This window comes from Podarcis vaucheri, assembly GCF_965113315.1.
Source record: "Podarcis vaucheri genome assembly, chromosome: W".
NCBI classification, from domain to species: Eukaryota; Metazoa; Chordata; class Lepidosauria; order Squamata; family Lacertidae; genus Podarcis; species Podarcis vaucheri.
Genome location: NC_138757.1, coordinates 33090393 through 33109203, shown reverse-complemented (window position 1 = coordinate 33109203; position 18811 = coordinate 33090393).

Genomic DNA, 18811 nt, shown 5'->3' with positions numbered 1-18811 from the left:
CGTAACTCCTTCCAACGTTCCCCTCTCCCTTCCCGCCTCTCCAAGGCTCTTGCCTCCTGGCGCGCTCCAATGGTCAGCGCAGATTTGGTCAGCTGATCCATAGACACCGCCCTGGGGCCCCTGGCCAGCTCGTCTTTCACAGCTGAAGAAAGACCTTCTTCAAATAGCATCTGAATGGGTGCTGCCGATAAATCCCACCCCAATCTGTGAATCAGCATGGTAAATTCAGTCCAGTACTCACGGACAGATCTGCTTCCCTGCTTGCAAGCCATTAACTGTCTGCGCACCGCCCCTTCCTCAACGTCGCTGGAAAACATGATATCCATTGCACGAAAAAATTTCATAGTGTCCTTTAGGATATCGTTGTGCGTTGCCATCAGGGGTCGAACCCAGTCTCGCGCGCCCTTCTCAAGATGCCCAATTACAAAAGCAACTCGAGATTCCTCATCAGGGAACTCATCAAACTGGACATTCAGGGCATATTGCATTTCAGTCCTAAAGGCATGGTAATCCTTGGGGTCCCCCCCAAACTTCTGCACCAATCCTGGTACCTTTCTGGGGAACTGAGTGGTTCTCCCCTTCTTGTCTGCATCTTGAGCCCTCCTCTCCTCGAGCCTCGCCGTCTGCAGCGCCAGTTGGACCTCCAATGCTCGGCATCTTTCTTCCAAGCTTGGATCAGCTCCTCCCCCTGCTCCGGCTGGGTCGCTCATGATGCTTTCTCCTGCACAGGCAGCGTACAGAGACTGTCGGACTGCTATTAAGGGATGATTAGCTGCTTGTGCTTAAAATGGTGCCCCTTCAGAGTTTGTGCGGCCCCACAAACCTCTGTGTGTGACAGAGCTCCTCAGACATGTCTGCTCTAGTCACTGTTAGAGTCCGACAGTGGCTGTTTGCGGAAACGCCTCCAACAAAGAAGTTCCTTAACGGAAACACGTCTCCTGGACTCACGACGTGACAGCTTCCGACGAAGCATGGGTCTCCCTGCAATTGCTTCTGACACCTCCCCACTATTTTCACTGGACGTGTCTCTCACCCCTTTCTCCCCCCTGCTTCCTGCCTGCGCTGCTGCATCTCTCTCAGTATCCCTGAGATCCTCCTCCAGAGACCCCGCGCTCCCCCTGCTGGTCCCTGCTTTGGCTGTTGAGTCTCTCCCAGTCTCTGGGAGCCCTATCACCTCCTTTCCCTCTGAGGTCAGTTCCCTGACATATATATATATTTAAAAGTCTACTTTAAGTCATAACTCAATGTATATTTTAACTCTTTAGTCCACATATGTTACCACTATTCCAACTGTACAATATAACCAAAAAAAGAAAAATCTTGCCCCTTTAATCATGCACTTTTTAATCTGTTGCTCTTCCATTTAGGATTTCAACAAAAGTTTGTACATTTTTGATATCACATGATGTGCACAATTGTATCTCAAAACCCGTCTTCCACTCTTCCATACCCCAAGACTTCATTTCCAACTAGAATCTCTCAATCAATCAGTCAATCATTTATTTATTTGTATGTTGCGCCTTTCCAAATTTCAAACCATGTGCAAGGCAGCTTACCAAAAAAAAAAATATTAGATAACTGCAAACATAACAAAACTAGTCGTAAACAATGACAAATATCAAAAAGTACACAACGAAATTGAAAAAAAAATCCACATAAATAATAAGAGTCCACGTAAATCATATAATCCAAACTAAAGAGATAAAAAATTATCATCAGCAACAGCAACCCCCCCCCCCCCGGAAAAAGAACCCATAAACAACACCCCAACCCTCTTTTATTAAGTGTAAAAGAGAAACCCCTGTTTAAATTTTACAATCTCCCTGTTTCCGCTTTAAGAACTCTCAGTAGATTAACCATTTCTCTTTATCCGTCACCCTTTTGTCTATAAAAAGTGTCTTCTGGTGAAACCCAAAATAGAGTCTTTGTGTATAAACTAACTTTATATCTATTTTCAGATTCTTAATACGCCACGCACGTCTATTGTGTTTCTCAAGGTGCGCATTTACTCTGATTTTATCTACCACAAATATCCAAGCCATCTAACCCTGAAATCCTAACCTTCTAATTCCAAGTCTCTTCTTTCTCAATATCCCCCATTCCGTTAACCGCACCAAGCAACAAGCTGTAAAATGCAAGTTTAAAACACAAGCTTTCTTTGCATCTTGCAGAACGTTAAATGTAATTCGTGGGTTTTTTCACCTGTCTCCAAACTTAGGCCTTTTTGCCATCCTTTAAATGGGAAATCGGTAGTCGAGCCATACTTTTTGGTAAAACGTTCGTCTGGATCCCGGAAGTCCTACCTGAGATGGAGGTTCCGCTAGTACTAGCCACTTCTCCTTCTGCAAGCAGTGCCACCCGAATTCCCACCTGGGATGAGCCGCTAAACTGAGCCGCCGAAGAAAAGACTGGGGCGGGCGGAAAGTGGGAGGGGGAAGTCGTGCGCTTCTGTCCCGTGAGAAAAGTGCTGCTCCTCCCAGGAGGTTTGCTCTCTGAGTCTCTCAGCCCCACTCACCTGACAGAGTGTTTGTTGTAGGGGAGGAAGGAAAGAAGAATGTTAGCCGCTTTGAGACTCCGAAGGGAGTGAAAGGCGGGAACATCAAATCCAAACTCCTCCTCTTCTTCTTCTTCTTCTTCTTCTTCTTCTTCTTCTTCTTCTTCTTCTTCTTCTTCTTCTTCTTCTTCTTCTTCTTCTTCTTCTTCTTCTTCTTCTTCTTCTTCTTCTTCTTCTTCTTCTTCTTCTTCTTCTTCTTCTTCTTCTCTTCTTCTTCTTCTTCTTCTTCTTCTCCTTCTTCTTCTTCTTCTTCTTCTTCTTCTTCTTCTTCTTCTTCTTCTTTCTCTTCTTCTTCTTCTTCTTCTTCTTCTTCTTCTTCTTCTTCTTCTTCTTCTTCTTCTTCTTCTTCTTCTTCTTCTTCTTCTTCTTCTTCTTTCTTCTTCTTCTTCTTCTTCTTCTTCTTCTTCTTCTTCTTCTTCTTCTTCTTTCTTCTTCTTCTTCTTCTTCTTCTCTTCTTCTTCTTCTTCTTCTTCTTCTTCTTCTTCTTCTTCTTCTTCTTCTTCTTTCTTTCTTCTTCTTCTTCTTCTTCTTCTTCTTCTTCTTCTTCTTCTTCTTCTTCTCTTCTTCTTCTTCTTCTTCTTCTTCCTTCTCTTCTTCTTCTTCTTCTTCTTCTTCTTCTTCTTCTTCTTCTCTTCTTCTTCTTCTTCTTCTTCTTCTTCTTCTTCTTCTTCTTCTTCTTCTTCTTTCTTCTTCTTCTTCTCTTCTTTCTTCTTTTCTTCTTCTTCTTCTTCTTCTTCTTCTTTTCTTCTTCTTCTTCTTCTTCTTCTTCTTTCTTCTTTCTTTCTTCTTCTTCTTCTTCTTCTTCTTCTTCTTTTCTTCTTCTTCTTCTTCTTCTTCTTCTTCTTCTTCTTCTTCTTCTTCTTCTTCTTCTTCTTCTTCTTCTTCTTCTTCTTCTCTTCTTCTTCTTCTCTTCTTCTTCTTCTTCTTCTCTTCTTCTTCTTCTTCTTCTTCTTCTTCTTCTTCTTCTTTTCTTCTTCTTCTTCTTCTTCTTCTTCTTCGCTGCCACAAAGCCCATCAAGGCCACAGGCTGCTAGCATGACTCATCCCGGCTTTCTCATCTGAGGGGTAAAGGATGTGTGGTCTTAAATGCTGGCCTTGGCAACTTGGCTGAGCTACCTTGGGCCAGTCCTTCGGCCAGGCTTAGCCTCCCTCACCGAGGGTTGTTCTGAAGTACACTCAGGAAAACACCCGAGGCATGAAGAAGAAGAACGAGGAGAGTGGGGTCTGGAAAGGGGGGTGGGGAGCGCTCCCACCCCAGCCGCTCCAGGATGGGAAGTGCGTCCCAGGGGAAGCGGGATTCAGGCGGAGGAGGACGCCGGGTTGGGTGAGGGTTGCCAGGAGCAGCACGATGTCCTTCCACTCTCCAGGCAGGCGCCCAACGTGGCCAGCTGGCAAGGGCTCTTTCTTACTCCAGCCTTGGCGTGCAGATCCCGGGTTCAGCCCCAGATCCAGGTTCTGATATTATGAGGGAGAAAACATCGCTCTGCCCCTTTCCCACATCATGCATACTTCTATGATGTCCCCACTTTCCCCCTCTCGCAAAGCCCCAAAGCCTCCTACATTGTAAGCCTTCCTTACAGGGAATCATCAGAACCACCGTGCTGCAGAGCTTCTGGCTGAAAGGCGACTCATGGGAGATTTGCAATGACTGCTGCAATGCACCCCTAATGATTCAGATTGTGTCATTATAGCCTCATTGTGTTGATTTGTTATTGATATATTAAATTTGTATAATCTTAGAAGTGGTGTGGCTCTGAGTACCATAAAGGGAGCCTGCACTTTGTGATTTGCCAGGGCACTACTGCAGGTTAGGAAGGAGGAAGAGGCAAAGATCCTTTCTCCAGTAAAACATGTTTGCACCCAGGGTGTTCCAGACTGTCAGGATTTTGTGGGAGGGATTCAGGTCCAGCCCAGAACTTCAGCTTTTCCAATGAGAATGGATTAAAGCACTCTGACCATTTTCTTAGTAGAGTCTAACTACTGTTGTAAGTTTTGGGCAAGGAAGACATGAATGCAAAACAAACAAGTGGTCGTCTCCTCCGGAGGAACCCCTGCACTGTAAATATATTGACAGCACTCTTCCAGGTCTTTGGCATTGGCATCCCAGAACTGTGAAGGTTGCCTCAACTGTTGAGCAACACAGCTAAGGAAGAAGGAGTGGAGTGTCTCCGGGGGGAGCATAGCTCCCATTCCCTTCCAAACACACAGACAGCACAGTTTGGTTGAGGCATCTAATCATAGCCTGCATTTTTATCAAGGCTTATAGTTTGATTAGGGTCTGTATTTTAAAATGAGCTTAAAGATTTTCAATTGTTTTATGCCAGGCAGAAGACCAACTGCCTAAGTACTTTGGCAGGATGTTTATCCTCCTGGACAAGGGGCCCCTGATTTATAGCAGAAAACAATTCTCAAAGTCGTAAAAAGGGAATTACATTGCTGAGACCAAGGTTACACTGACCCTACATAATTAATAGTTGGTAAACAGTAAAATAAACCATGTGCCTTAAACTTGAGCCATATCTTCCTAAGGTTAAAGGCCAAGAGTAAATGGAAAAGAAAACAACTGGCTGAGAAGGGAAGTGTAAATAGAAGAAGAGGCTTTTATTTTGAGGCTGTAAACTGGTCCATCCTTTCCTTTGAGAAGGTTTATTCTTCTAAAAAGCTATCTATGCTAATGTATGAAATATACTGGCTTAAATATAATTATGCAAAGGATCTAGAAAGAAGAAATGTTAAATTCTTATTTCATAGAGTCATATTGCTGTAGGAGACCAGAGGGGCAAACGAGCCCAGCCCCCTGCCAGACAGGAGACGCCATCAAGCACTCCTGATATATGGTTGTCAGGCCATTGTTAAAGACCTCCAAAAAGGAGATCTTTCATTTGATGATGCATGAGAATGTGAACCCAAGATCCCCTGACATCTGTCTAAGATAAAAATTTAAAACTATTAACCATCTGTTTTGGAGGGCAATAGGGCAAGGAGGGCAAGAGGTGAGCTGGTAATTAAGGTTCCTTGTTGAGACAAATGTAAGATATGCAGGTTTTGGTGTCTTCGGGTGTCTTCCCGTGTAAGAGTCGGGTGTCTGTGCGACGTTTCGACGAGGTCTCACTCGTCATCTTCAGGCTGGTGCTTTCGGCTTCTTGTTACTGGAACAGAGCAGAGTCTGGTGTTTGAGTTCCTATAAATACTGTTGAGGGGTGTGGTGTATAGCCTCCAACGTTCTGGGCAGAGGAGGAAGTTCCTAGATTAGTGTGCCTTTTCTTCTTTTGTTCCTTAATTACTTGAGGGATATCTTGGGTGATTTCATGAGTGATATTCTGAATATCACTGGGTGGGTCATTAAGTGTAGATTAGTTGCTAAAGCTTTCGTGTCTTGACCTCTTGGGCTTGTGAAGAGTTTTTCTGAGAAGATGGCTGTGCTGCATTTAGTTGTGCTCTGGCTTGGCTTCGTGTATAGGGGCGAGCTATGGTTTTGTGCCTTGTGCCAGCCAGATCTGTGTAGGGATTGCAGGGGGGTGCAGCATCCGGAGGTGCCACTATAGTTTGGCTACTGGATGGAGTCTGTAATATGTCTGTGGAGAGGGTCTGGGTTTGGGTCTGGTGTGGTTGATTGGTGACGGCGTTCTGTGTGCTCTGGTTCTGGTGTCGGTTTTTGTGGGAGGGCTAATTTCCAGATGTCTGGCAGGCGGGACGTGTCGTCACGCTTGTTCATGTTGTGAGGGTGTTTCTCTATCTCGATGGCTTCCATGATTATTCTCTTGTGGTGATGTTCCATGTTAAAGAGCAATTTGGAATCTGCAAAATTAATTTCGTGTCCTGTTTTCTTTCATGTGTTGGAAAAGAGAGGAAGTTTTTTCTTCTTTTTTGACGGCATTCTTGTGTTCTGCGATACGTGCATTTATTCGTCTGTTTGTTTGTCCAATGTACGTGGCTGGGCAGACTTTGCAGGGTATTTCACACAGACACCCCGACTCTTACACGGGAAGACACCCGAAGACACCAAAACCTGCATTCCTGTACCCGTGAAAATCTACGAAAGCAAATATCTCACCTCTACGGGGAGGAAACCTTCCAGCTGACAAGAACCTACGAGAAACTAGAAATCCGAAGAGCCACCATCTTATGTGATCTCCTGTTCCTACGCAACTGCCGAGACAACAACTTAACTCCCACATGCTTCCAACTTAAATTCCACTCTAAAACCCCAGCTACCGAAAGGATCCTGAAACGAACTGAACTATCCTAATCAGAAACGAAATACATAAGAAAAGATACCTACTAAACCAAACCAACAAAGATCTGCTCACTCTTCACCTCAAACTATGTAACAAAATCCACCCTGCACTCTGGGACAAATGCAAACAACTAGCCGTCTGGAGAGCTGAAACTGAGACCTCACATAAGACAGACAGACACACCAACAAACTCTACAAACTAGAGAAACGCCAGAAGCCCAGCCACCCTCCACAACAACCCATGAAACAAACAGTACATAACATATCAAACAGGATCCTCACCCCAACTGAAACCAAAGTACTCTCCAAAGGTTTCAACTTTGCAGTCGCCCCGAGACGCATCCCCACGGAAAACATCATATGCGGAGTCGAAGCTAGCCTGACCAAAATCGACCCAGATGAAGCCAATAAAATCAGACTTGAAGTCACCAACATCCTCTGCTCCAGCAAACCACCCAGAAGCAATTTACACAAAGAAGAACAGAAAGCACTCACCAACCTGAGGAAAGACAACAACATAATCATTCTCCCAGCAGACAAAGGCAACGCCACTGTTGTGATGAACACATCGGACTACCAAGCAAAACTATCAAATCTACTCCAAGACCCTACCTACCAACCTATAAAAACAGATCCCACCACCTATCTGGAAAAAACCACCAAATCCAAAATAAAAGCCTCTCCTATCAGTGAAGAAATCCAGCTAAGAATCATCCCCAGAGAAAAATCATCCAGATGCCCCAAACTCTACGGTCTCCCCAAGATACACAAAGAAGGAACACCACTCAGACCAATAGTCAGCTCCATAGGCTCACCTCTACAAAATCTCGCTAAATTTCTCGCTAAGCAACTTCAGCCCTATGCAGAATCCATCGCTTCACACGTTACTAACTCCTTCCAGTTCATAGAAACAATAAAGAAACAATACCTACATCCCGATGACCTACTTGTGAGCTTCGATGTTGTATCTCTCTTCACTCAAGTGCCCATTAATGAAGCCTTGACAGCCATTCAAAACAAATACAACCCCCCCAAATACATCCTGGACCTGACCAACCACTGCCTAACCAACACGTACTTCATCCACAATGGACAAAGATACAAACAGATAGAAGGAGCACCTATGGGATCACCCCTCTCACCGGTCATCGCAAATTTGTACATGGAACACTTTGAAACCAATGCTTTAGACAAGTCAGAACACAAACCCAAACTTTGGCTCAGATATGTTGACGACACCTTTGTAATTTGGCCACACGGGAAAGAAAAACTAGATAGCTTCCTCACACATCTCAACAGCCTACACCCCAAAATACAATTCACTATGGAAATAGAAGACAACAACCAACTCCCCTTTCTTGACGTCCTAATCTACAAAAAACCTGATGGCTCCCTAGGACACACTATCTACCGGAAAAAAACACACACCAACCGCTACTTACATGCACAATCACACCACCACCCTGCACAAATAAACTCCGTAGCCAAGACTCTCATCTCCAGAACCAAACGCCTGGCTGACAAAGACCACTTGACAACTGAGTTACAGAATCTCTCAAATGTGTTAATCGCCAATGGATACCAGAAAAACAGGGTTACGAAGCTAATCCAAAAAGAAACACCCCCCAAAAACCAAGACACAGAAGAAAACAATGGCATGGCCCTCCTTCCTTATATCAAGGGCACTACAGACAAAATCAGCAAAATCCTCCATAAACACAATATCAAAACAGCCTTCTGCACCAACCAAAAAATAGCCAATATCCTCAGAAACCCAAAAGACAAAATCCAGCTGGAAAACCAAGGGGTCTATGAAATACCCTGCAAAGTCTGCCCAGCCACGTACATTGGACAAACAAACAGACGAATAAATGCACGTATCGCAGAACACAAGAATGCCGTCAAAAAAGAAGAAAAAACTTCCTCTCTTTTCCAACACATGAAAGAAACAGGACACGAAATTAATTTTGCAGATTCCAAATTGCTCTTTAACATGGAACATCACCACAAGAGAATAATCATGGAAGCCATCGAGATAGAGAAACACCCTCACAACATGAACAAGCGTGACGACACGTCCCGCCTGCCAGACATCTGGAAATTAGCCCTCCCCACAAAAACCGACACCAGAACCAGAGGCACACAGAACGCCGTCACCAATCAACCACACCAGACCCAAACCCAGACCCTCTCCACAGACATATTACAGACTCCATCCAGTAGCCAAACTATAGTGGCACCTCCGGATGCTGCACCCCCCTGCAATCCCTACACAGATCTGGCTGGCACAAGGCACAAAACCATAGCTCGCCCCTATACATGAAGCCAAGCCAGAGCACAACTAAATGCAGCACAGCCATCTTCTCAGAAAAACTCTTCACAAGCCCAAGAGGTCAAGACACGAAAGCTTTAGCAACTAATCTACACTTAATGACCCACCCAGTGATATTCAGAATATCACTCATGAAATCACCCAAGATATCCCTCAAGTAATTAAGGAACAAAAGAAGAAAAGGCACACTAATCTAGGAACTTCCTCTCTGCCCAGAACGTTGGAGGCTATACACCACACCCCTCAACAGTATTTATAGGAACTCAAACACCAGACTCTGCTCTGTTCCAGTAACAAGAAGCCGAAAGCACCAGCCTGAAGATGACGAGTGAGACCTCGTCGAAACGTCGCACAGACACCCCGACTCTTACACGGGAAGACACCCGAAGACACCAAAACCTGCATTCCTGTACCCGTGAAAATCTACGAAAGCAAATATCTCACCTCTACGGGGAGGAAACCTTCCAGCTGACAAGAACCTACGAGAAACTAGAAATCCGAAGAGCCACCATCTTATGTGATCTCCTGTTCCTACGCAACTGCCGAGACAACAACTTAACTCCCACATGCTTCCAACTTAAATTCCACTCTAAAACCCCAGCTACCGAAAGGATCCTGAAACGAACTGAACTATCCCTAATCAGAAACGAAATACATAAGAAAAGATACCTACTAAACCAAACCAACAAAGATCTGCTCACTCTTCACCTCAAACTATGTAACAAAATCCACCCTGCACTCTGGGACAAATGCAAACAACTAGCCGTCTGGAGAGCTGAAACTGAGACCTCACATAAGACAGACAGACACACCAACAAACTCTACAAACTAGAGAAACGCCAGAAGCCCAGCCACCCTCCACAACAACCCATGAAACAAACAGTACATAACATATCAAACAGGATCCTCACCCCAACTGAAACCAAAGTACTCTCCAAAGGTTTCAACTTTGCAGTCGCCCCGAGACGCATCCCCACGGAAAACATCATATGCGGAGTCGAAGCTAGCCTGACCAAAATCGACCCAGATGAAGCCAATAAAATCAGACTTGAAGTCACCAACATCCTCTGCTCCAGCAAACCACCCAGAAGCAATTTACACAAAGAAGAACAGAAAGCACTCACCAACCTGAGGAAAGACAACAACATAATCATTCTCCCAGCAGACAAAGGCAACGCCACTGTTGTGATGAACACATCGGACTACCAAGCAAAACTATCAAATCTACTCCAAGACCCTACCTACCAACCTATAAAAACAGATCCCACCACCTATCTGGAAAAAACCACCAAATCCAAAATAAAAGCCTCTCCTATCAGTGAAGAAATCCAGCTAAGAATCATCCCCAGAGAAAAATCATCCAGATGCCCCAAACTCTACGGTCTCCCCAAGATACACAAAGAAGGAACACCACTCAGACCAATAGTCAGCTCCATAGGCTCACCTCTACAAAATCTCGCTAAATTTCTCGCTAAGCAACTTCAGCCCTATGCAGAATCCATCGCTTCACACGTTACTAACTCCTTCCAGTTCATAGAAACAATAAAGAAACAATACCTACATCCCGATGACCTACTTGTGAGCTTCGATGTTGTATCTCTCTTCACTCAAGTGCCCATTAATGAAGCCTTGACAGCCATTCAAAACAAATACAACCCCCCCAAATACATCCTGGACCTGACCAACCACTGCCTAACCAACACGTACTTCATCCACAATGGACAAAGATACAAACAGATAGAAGGAGCACCTATGGGATCACCCCTCTCACCGGTCATCGCAAATTTGTACATGGAACACTTTGAAACCAATGCTTTAGACAAGTCAGAACACAAACCCAAACTTTGGCTCAGATATGTTGACGACACCTTTGTAATTTGGCCACACGGGAAAGAAAAACTAGATAGCTTCCTCACACATCTCAACAGCCTACACCCCAAAATACAATTCACTATGGAAATAGAAGACAACAACCAACTCCCCTTTCTTGACGTCCTAATCTACAAAAAACCTGATGGCTCCCTAGGACACACTATCTACCGGAAAAAAACACACACCAACCGCTACTTACATGCACAATCACACCACCACCCTGCACAAATAAACTCCGTAGCCAAGACTCTCATCTCCAGAACCAAACGCCTGGCTGACAAAGACCACTTGACAACTGAGTTACAGAATCTCTCAAATGTGTTAATCGCCAATGGATACCAGAAAAACAGGGTTACGAAGCTAATCCAAAAAGAAACACCCCCCAAAAACCAAGACACAGAAGAAAACAATGGCATGGCCCTCCTTCCTTATATCAAGGGCACTACAGACAAAATCAGCAAAATCCTCCATAAACACAATATCAAAACAGCCTTCTGCACCAACCAAAAAATAGCCAATATCCTCAGAAACCCAAAAGACAAAATCCAGCTGGAAAACCAAGGGGTCTATGAAATACCCTGCAAAGTCTGCCCAGCCACGTACATTGGACAAACAAACAGACGAATAAATGCACGTATCGCAGAACACAAGAATGCCGTCAAAAAAGAAGAAAAAACTTCCTCTCTTTTCCAACACATGAAAGAAACAGGACACGAAATTAATTTTGCAGATTCCAAATTGCTCTTTAACATGGAACATCACCACAAGAGAATAATCATGGAAGCCATCGAGATAGAGAAACACCCTCACAACATGAACAAGCGTGACGACACGTCCCGCCTGCCAGACATCTGGAAATTAGCCCTCCCCACAAAAACCGACACCAGAACCAGAGGCACACAGAACGCCGTCACCAATCAACCACACCAGACCCAAACCCAGACCCTCTCCACAGACATATTACAGACTCCATCCAGTAGCCAAACTATAGTGGCACCTCCGGATGCTGCACCCCCCTGCAATCCCTACACAGATCTGGCTGGCACAAGGCACAAAACCATAGCTCGCCCCTATACACGAAGCCAAGCCAGAGCACAACTAAATGCAGCACAGCCATCTTCTCAGAAAAACTCTTCACAAGCCCAAGAGGTCAAGACACGAAAGCTTTAGCAACTAATCTACACTTAATGACCCACCCAGTGATATTCAGAATATCACTCATGAAATCACCCAAGATATCCCTCAAGTAATTAAGGAACAAAAGAAGAAAAGGCACACTAATCTAGGAACTTCCTCTCTGCCCAGAACGTTGGAGGCTATACACCACACCCCTCAACAGTATTTATAGGAACTCAAACACCAGACTCTGCTCTGTTCCAGTAACAAGAAGCCGAAAGCACCAGCCTGAAGATGACGAGTGAGACCTCGTCGAAACGTCGCACAGACACCCCGACTCTTACACGGGAAGACACCCGAAGACACCAAAACCTGCATTCCTGTACCCGTGAAAATCTACGAAAGCAAATGTAAGATATATGACTACTTATTTGTCATTTATAGATAGAAGAATATATAGCTTTTTGTATCCCATAAAAGGTAATAGGAAATGGGTGTATCTTTTAGGATTGGTTATAGCAATCAGCCAATAGGAAATTCAACCAGGCTGATTGGACAGAGGCAGCCAAAGGAGGAGCAAGGGGGCTGGACTGAGGGAATATAAGTGCTGGCCATAATGACAGGAGACCAGGCCAGAGCTTGGTAACCATATACCACTGTGCCTCTCATTTATTTGTCTGACAAATAAATTATTATTTTAATTTCTCTGTTGCTGCGTTGAATATTTCATTCCAGCTAAGCGTTAACCACAAGCAGGGTGCTACATAGTGGCACCCAGGGAATAGTTGCAGCAGCCGGATGGCTGGCTGAAACACACACCATTGCAATCTTTTTGGATGGGATTCACTCTGAATCAGCCAGTTAGTGAACTTGGTGCTCCTGTGCAACAAAGCCACTACAAAATTGCTCTTCCCCACACACTTCCAGGTCCCTCCAGCTGGGCTTTTTGAGTGTGATGGGTTTTTCTCACTCCAGAGCAGTTTGTCTTTAAGCTGAAGGTCACCAGGAAAGCAAGGGAGACTAAAAAAAATTGCACTCTTGGTTTCCTGGAAGAAGATCAAAAGACTCCCCTGGACTAGAAGAGACATCTCATTAACAACTGGAGAAATGCCAAAGAACTTTGGATATCTGCTTGGGAGGTTTCTGATGCAGTATTCATTTAACAAGGAGCCAGGAGTGAAACCGAAAGTAGACTGACCAGCTAGCTGAATCCAATTATATTGCTATGGGGGGGGGGGACCTCTAACATTTTACTTTTCGATATTTGTACTTCCAGGGTGAATTGAATGGGTGGAGGGGGGTGGAGGAGAGGCAGAAAGAAGAGCTAACTTGTCCGTGGCTAGGGGGCGCAATCTGGACGGTTCTGCCGGGGCGCAAGATCACCTAACTACTGCTCTGCGCCTCTGGACCAGGGGTGGATGGTGCTCATTGGGACTGGGAGGGTGGAAGGCAAGGAGGCCAACAGTAGGTGGCGCCAGAGCCAAGGAGTGGCAAAGCAAATGCGTTCTGTATCTGAGATGGAGTGGGAAGGGGCTGGCAGTCATCCCCTGTCTGCCCTCATGGAGCGGCCAGAATCCACTGGGCAAATGCTCATCTTGCCAGAGTCTGGGTCTTCTGCTGTTGCTCTCTCAGAAACCGTGCCCAGGTGGGATGTTTCATTTTTCGTAGCTGCTTCATCCCTGAGGAAGTTGGAGATGACGCAACTCCTGCATCTCTGTCGTGGGAAGGTTTGGAGGTATTTCAATTTCCACCCTTCTTCCTTGGCTCTGTGGAAAGAAGGCATCTTTACATTTTGAGTGCATTTCACAGGCCAGGAGCCAAGCACCGATTCCTGAGGGGGAGAAGAGGCCCAGAAAAGATGAGCCCTTCCCAGCCCAAAGGCGTTCCCCTGAGATTCAGCTTCCGGGCTATGGCTAACTAGGTTAGGAGCAGGAATATTGGGAGCGGGAAGGAACTGATGTCATCTGCCAGAGCAGCTGGCTAATTGAAGGGAATGAGGTGATAACAAGGCTTTCAAATCTGAACTCTTGTTTGCGGCTGATTAGGACAGAGGGAGGTGGAGAACAAGGGCAACCGGAAGCAGACTCTGGGTAGTTGGTTCCTTCTCTTTGTTCGGGTTCCTACGTCACAGCAGCAGTTTAAATGGCAACACTCCTTGGCAAGATTGTCCGCCTTTTTAATTCTTTGTTATGGAAAATCAATAAAATGATAAGTTGCCCCTGCCAAAGTGTTGCACGACATCTGGCTAAAGACTTTTTGTGCTAAAAGTTGAAGCTGTGCTGGTGTGTGTGTGTGTGTGTGTGTGTGTTGCAGAATGATTTAATTAGCTCGTTCTCCTCCTAGCACATCGTCTTCATTCAACTCTGGCTGTTGAATGAATGCTTTCTTATAATCATTCTTATGTTTAAGTGGGCTTTGGCCTCCTTCCAGACAGCAGCTTGAAAGGGAAGCAGAGGAAAGCTCAAATGATGACAGAAGGCAGGGACATCCAACAAGCAAGAGTTCTGGTTTGGATGTGACACTTTGAGAATTCCCCAAGCCATTCCGAAGCCCCAATTTCACTCGGCCCCATTTCACTCTGGTCCATCTGAGTATCTCCTTTCCACCTATGCCTCCCCTCCCCCAAATATTCACAATTAAGAAATCAGAAAACAACCCCCACCTCTCTTTCGACAGAACTAGATGGAATGATCAGGCATAGCAACTCCTGCACAATGGATAAAACCAAAATGTTTCCAAGTGACACATTTATCAAACAAGATATCTGCCCATAGCTCAGTCAGTTATGGACCACCGGGATTAAATTTACGGCATGTAATGCCCTAAGAGAGAATATTATGAAAATGATGTACAGGTGGTACATGACCCCAGTCAACCTCTCAAAAATATATCACTTGCCCGATAAAAAATGTTGGAAATGTAAAGAAACTGAACGTACATTTTTTCACCTTTGGTGGACGTGCCCAAGGATCAAGGCTTTCTGGGAAATGATATATAATTGTCAGGGGTTCAGGAGCAGAGGCGAGGGCAAGGGAGGAAACAGAGAGCGAGGGGGAGGAGGCAGAAGAAAAGATGAGTGATGACGACGACCCGAGATCTCCGAGTCTTTCCAGTGAATCAGAAGATTCACAGAAAGGAGCGCCATTGGCCAGAGCAAGGGGGGAGCCTAGGGGGACATCCCAGGAAGAAGGGTCCAGAGGGGGCTCAGAGGGCAGCAGTGGGAAATTGGGACCAGCGTCACCAACAGAGCGCAGTGGAGAGGAAGGGCGCCAGGTATCGAGCTCTGGCAGCTCGCAGCAGGAGGGAGGGCATGAGTCAGGAGTGGCCACACCTCCATCGGGGAGCGAAGAAACGGTCAGGCGGAAAGTGGAAGGTTGGGCGCGCGCGCCAAGTTCAAATGCACAGGAAGGTGGTGCAGTAAGCAGCCCGGAAAGGGAGCCAGGTCCTAAAGCCCGACGCAGGGAGACAGAAGGGTCCGGGGGGTCAGCGTCAGAAGAGTCCCGGAAGGAAGAGACCACGGGGGGCAGAGGGACCCAGAGAAGAACGGTCAGGCGGAAAAGGTGGAGTAAGGCTAGGGTATTAAGCTGGTGTACAAGGGGCGGAGACTCAGACGGAGCTTCGCCGGTCTAACCCATAAGACGTAGAGCTGCACGCAGCAGCTTGAGAATGGAAACTGTAACTCAATAAAGACTTTTACAAAGTGACCGCTGGCTAGCGTGATCCTCTGTGAGCTAGGATCTGGGAGCAGCTCTGACAGTAAGCTCCGTCTCCAGTGGTGGGCATCTACAGCCTAGCGGACAGGAGAGAAGGCGGGTGCCCACTAGCGAGCTCACGAACGGCAGGCAATATGACGGCCGAACAGCAGATAGCGGATCTCAGAGGAGCAGTGACACAACTGAATGCCGAGATACTTGCATCCAAGAAGAGAGAGGAGGACGCAGCTGCCGCCTACAGAGATCTCCAGGTCAGGTTGGAAATGCTTACGAAGCAAGGGCAACTGACACCCAAACCGGAGGGGATTGGGTTGGGGAGACGAACAGGCGGTCTAGTCTCTCACTTCGATGGGAATTTACAACAGTACCCCAACTTCCGAGCAGATGTACAGTGTGCGCTGCAACTGCTGCACAAAGACTTTAGGGATGAGCAAGAGAAGGTGGGGTTTATCATGTCCCATTTGCATGGAGATGCTAAAGCATGGCTGCGCAATTTGTGGAGAGATAAGGATCCGGCGCTCCAAAATGCGGATGCCTTTCTTAAAGCGATGGACGGATGATTTTTATCAAGCATAGACGTGGATCTTACCCGGAGGGAGGTACACGGACTGAAGCAAGGGAGGGCCAGTGTAAGGCAGTATCATGCCCGCTTTTTTGCACTGGTCAGTGCCCTGGAATGGGACAGAGATTCAGCTCCCGTCAGAGACCTGTTTTGGGAAGGATTGAACAGCGCGGTGAAAGACGAAATTGCGAGGGGGGAGAGACCCCGGAGCACGCAGGAGGTCGTTCAGAGGGCGCTGGCGGTGGGGGTGCGGCACGGAGGCACAGAGATGGAGGCAGAGGTGCCCGTTGTCGACGAGCGCAGGGAAGAAGAACCGGAAGTCTTCAGTTGGAGGCCCGCCACGGGAAGCGAACTGTATCCGACATTCGTCCCCATGACACCGCAGCACCCAGCTCCCTCACCGGAAGGAGGGGAGGGGGGAAGGGGGGGCTTCGAGGGGGGGGGATGGATGTCAGGGGTTCAGGAGCAGAGGCGAGGGCAAGGGAGGAAACAGAGAGCGAGGGGGAGGAGGCAGAAGAAAAGATGAGTGATGACGACGACCCGAGATCTCTGAGTCTTTCCAGTGAATCAGAAGATTCACAGAAAGGAGCGCCAGTGGCCAGAGCAAGGGGGGAGCCTAGGGGGACATCCCAGGAAGAAGGGTCCAGAGGGGGCTCAGAGGGCAGCAGTGGGAAATCGGGACCAGCGTCACCAACAGAGCGCAGTGGAGAGGAAGGGCGCCAGGTATCGAGCTCTGGCAGCTCGCAGCAGGAGGGAGGGCATGAGTCAGGAGTGGCCACACCTCCATCGGGGAGCGAAGAAACGGTCAGGCGGAAAGTGGAAGGTTGGGCGCGCGCGCCAAGTTCAAATGCACAGGAAGGTGGTGCAGTAAGCAGCCCGGAAAGGGAGCCAGGTCCTAAAGCCCGACGCAGGGAGACAGAAGGGTCCGGGGGGTCAGCGTCAGAAGAATCCAGGAAGGAAGAGACCCCGGGGGGCAGAGGGACCCAGAGAAGAACGGTCAGGCGGAAAAGGTGGAGTAAGGCTAGGGTATTAAGCTGGTGTACAAGGGGCGGAGACTCAGACGGAGCTTCACCGGTCTAACCCATAAGATGTAGAGCTGCACGCAGCAGCTTGAGAATGGAAACTGTAACTCAATAAAGACTTTTACAAAGTGACCGCTGGCTAGCGTGATCCTCTGTGAGCTAGGATCTGGGAGCAGCTCTGACAATAATGAACTGAAAAAGGTATTTAAATATACTTTCCCGAAGAAACCAGAGGCCTTCCTCCTGGGCATAGTGGACCAAACGGTGTTAAAGAGGGACAGAACTTTCTTTATGTATGCTACAGCAGCAGCAGGAATTCTCATCGCAAAGCATTGGAAGACACAAGACCTACCCACCTTGGAAGAATGGCAGATGCAACTAATAGACTATATGGAGATGGCTGAAATGACTGGCAGAATCCGAGACCAGGGAGAAGAGTCGGTGGAAGAAGATTGGAGGAAATTTAAAATTTATTTGCAGAAACATTGTAAAATTTTTGAATGCTGATGACATTGAAATGAATTGAAGGGGCTCTAGCAACAAGGTAAAAAGTATGAGGGGATTAATAATAGATAAATTAATAGATTATGAATTTGCTGAACCAAATTTAAAAGGGATACAAAAATGGGAGACGTGAGGAAGTCAGGAAAATAAGTTAACTAAAGTGGAGAGATTAAGAAAGAGGGAAATTTTGTTTTTCTTTTATATGTGTTTTTTCTTTTTTCTCTTTTTTGTGTTTAATGTTTGTATTTTTGTATTTTGTATTTTTGTACTCTTGTATTTTGTATCTGTTTTGCATTTGTTTTTTGTTTTTTCTAAACTTTTCTACTGATAAAACCTAATAAAAAATTTTATATTAAAAAAATAATAATTATTATTACTCTTAACAGTATTCATTGCTATGAGGCTTCTTGAAGCAATTCATCTTTTTTTTTAATAAAATTTTTTATTGCTTTTACAGAGTTTTTTAGAACAAACAAACACATAAAAAGACAAACAAACACGTATAACTTCATAGCATTTTTTCATATACCTCTTTTCAGGGACTCCCCCATACCCCCCCTTTCTGCATCCCAATGTCCAAAATTTTTAGCAACTTCTAAATACTTCTTTCCAGCCTCTGTCATCTTAATCTTTTCTTTAATCTAATCTTATGTCACTGTAACCCTTTCTTTCTGAAAACCTCAACATTCTAGCATTCATCAAGTTTATAATAGTCCTTGAGATAAATTTTAAATTTTTTCCATTCTTCTTCCGCCGTCTCTTTTCCCTGGTCACGGATTCTGCCAGTCATCTCAGCCAGTGTCATATAGTCCATCACTTTCATCTGCCATTCTTCCAGAGTGGGTAATTCTTGTGTCTTCCAATACTTTGCAATGAGTATTCTTGCTGCTGTTGTAGC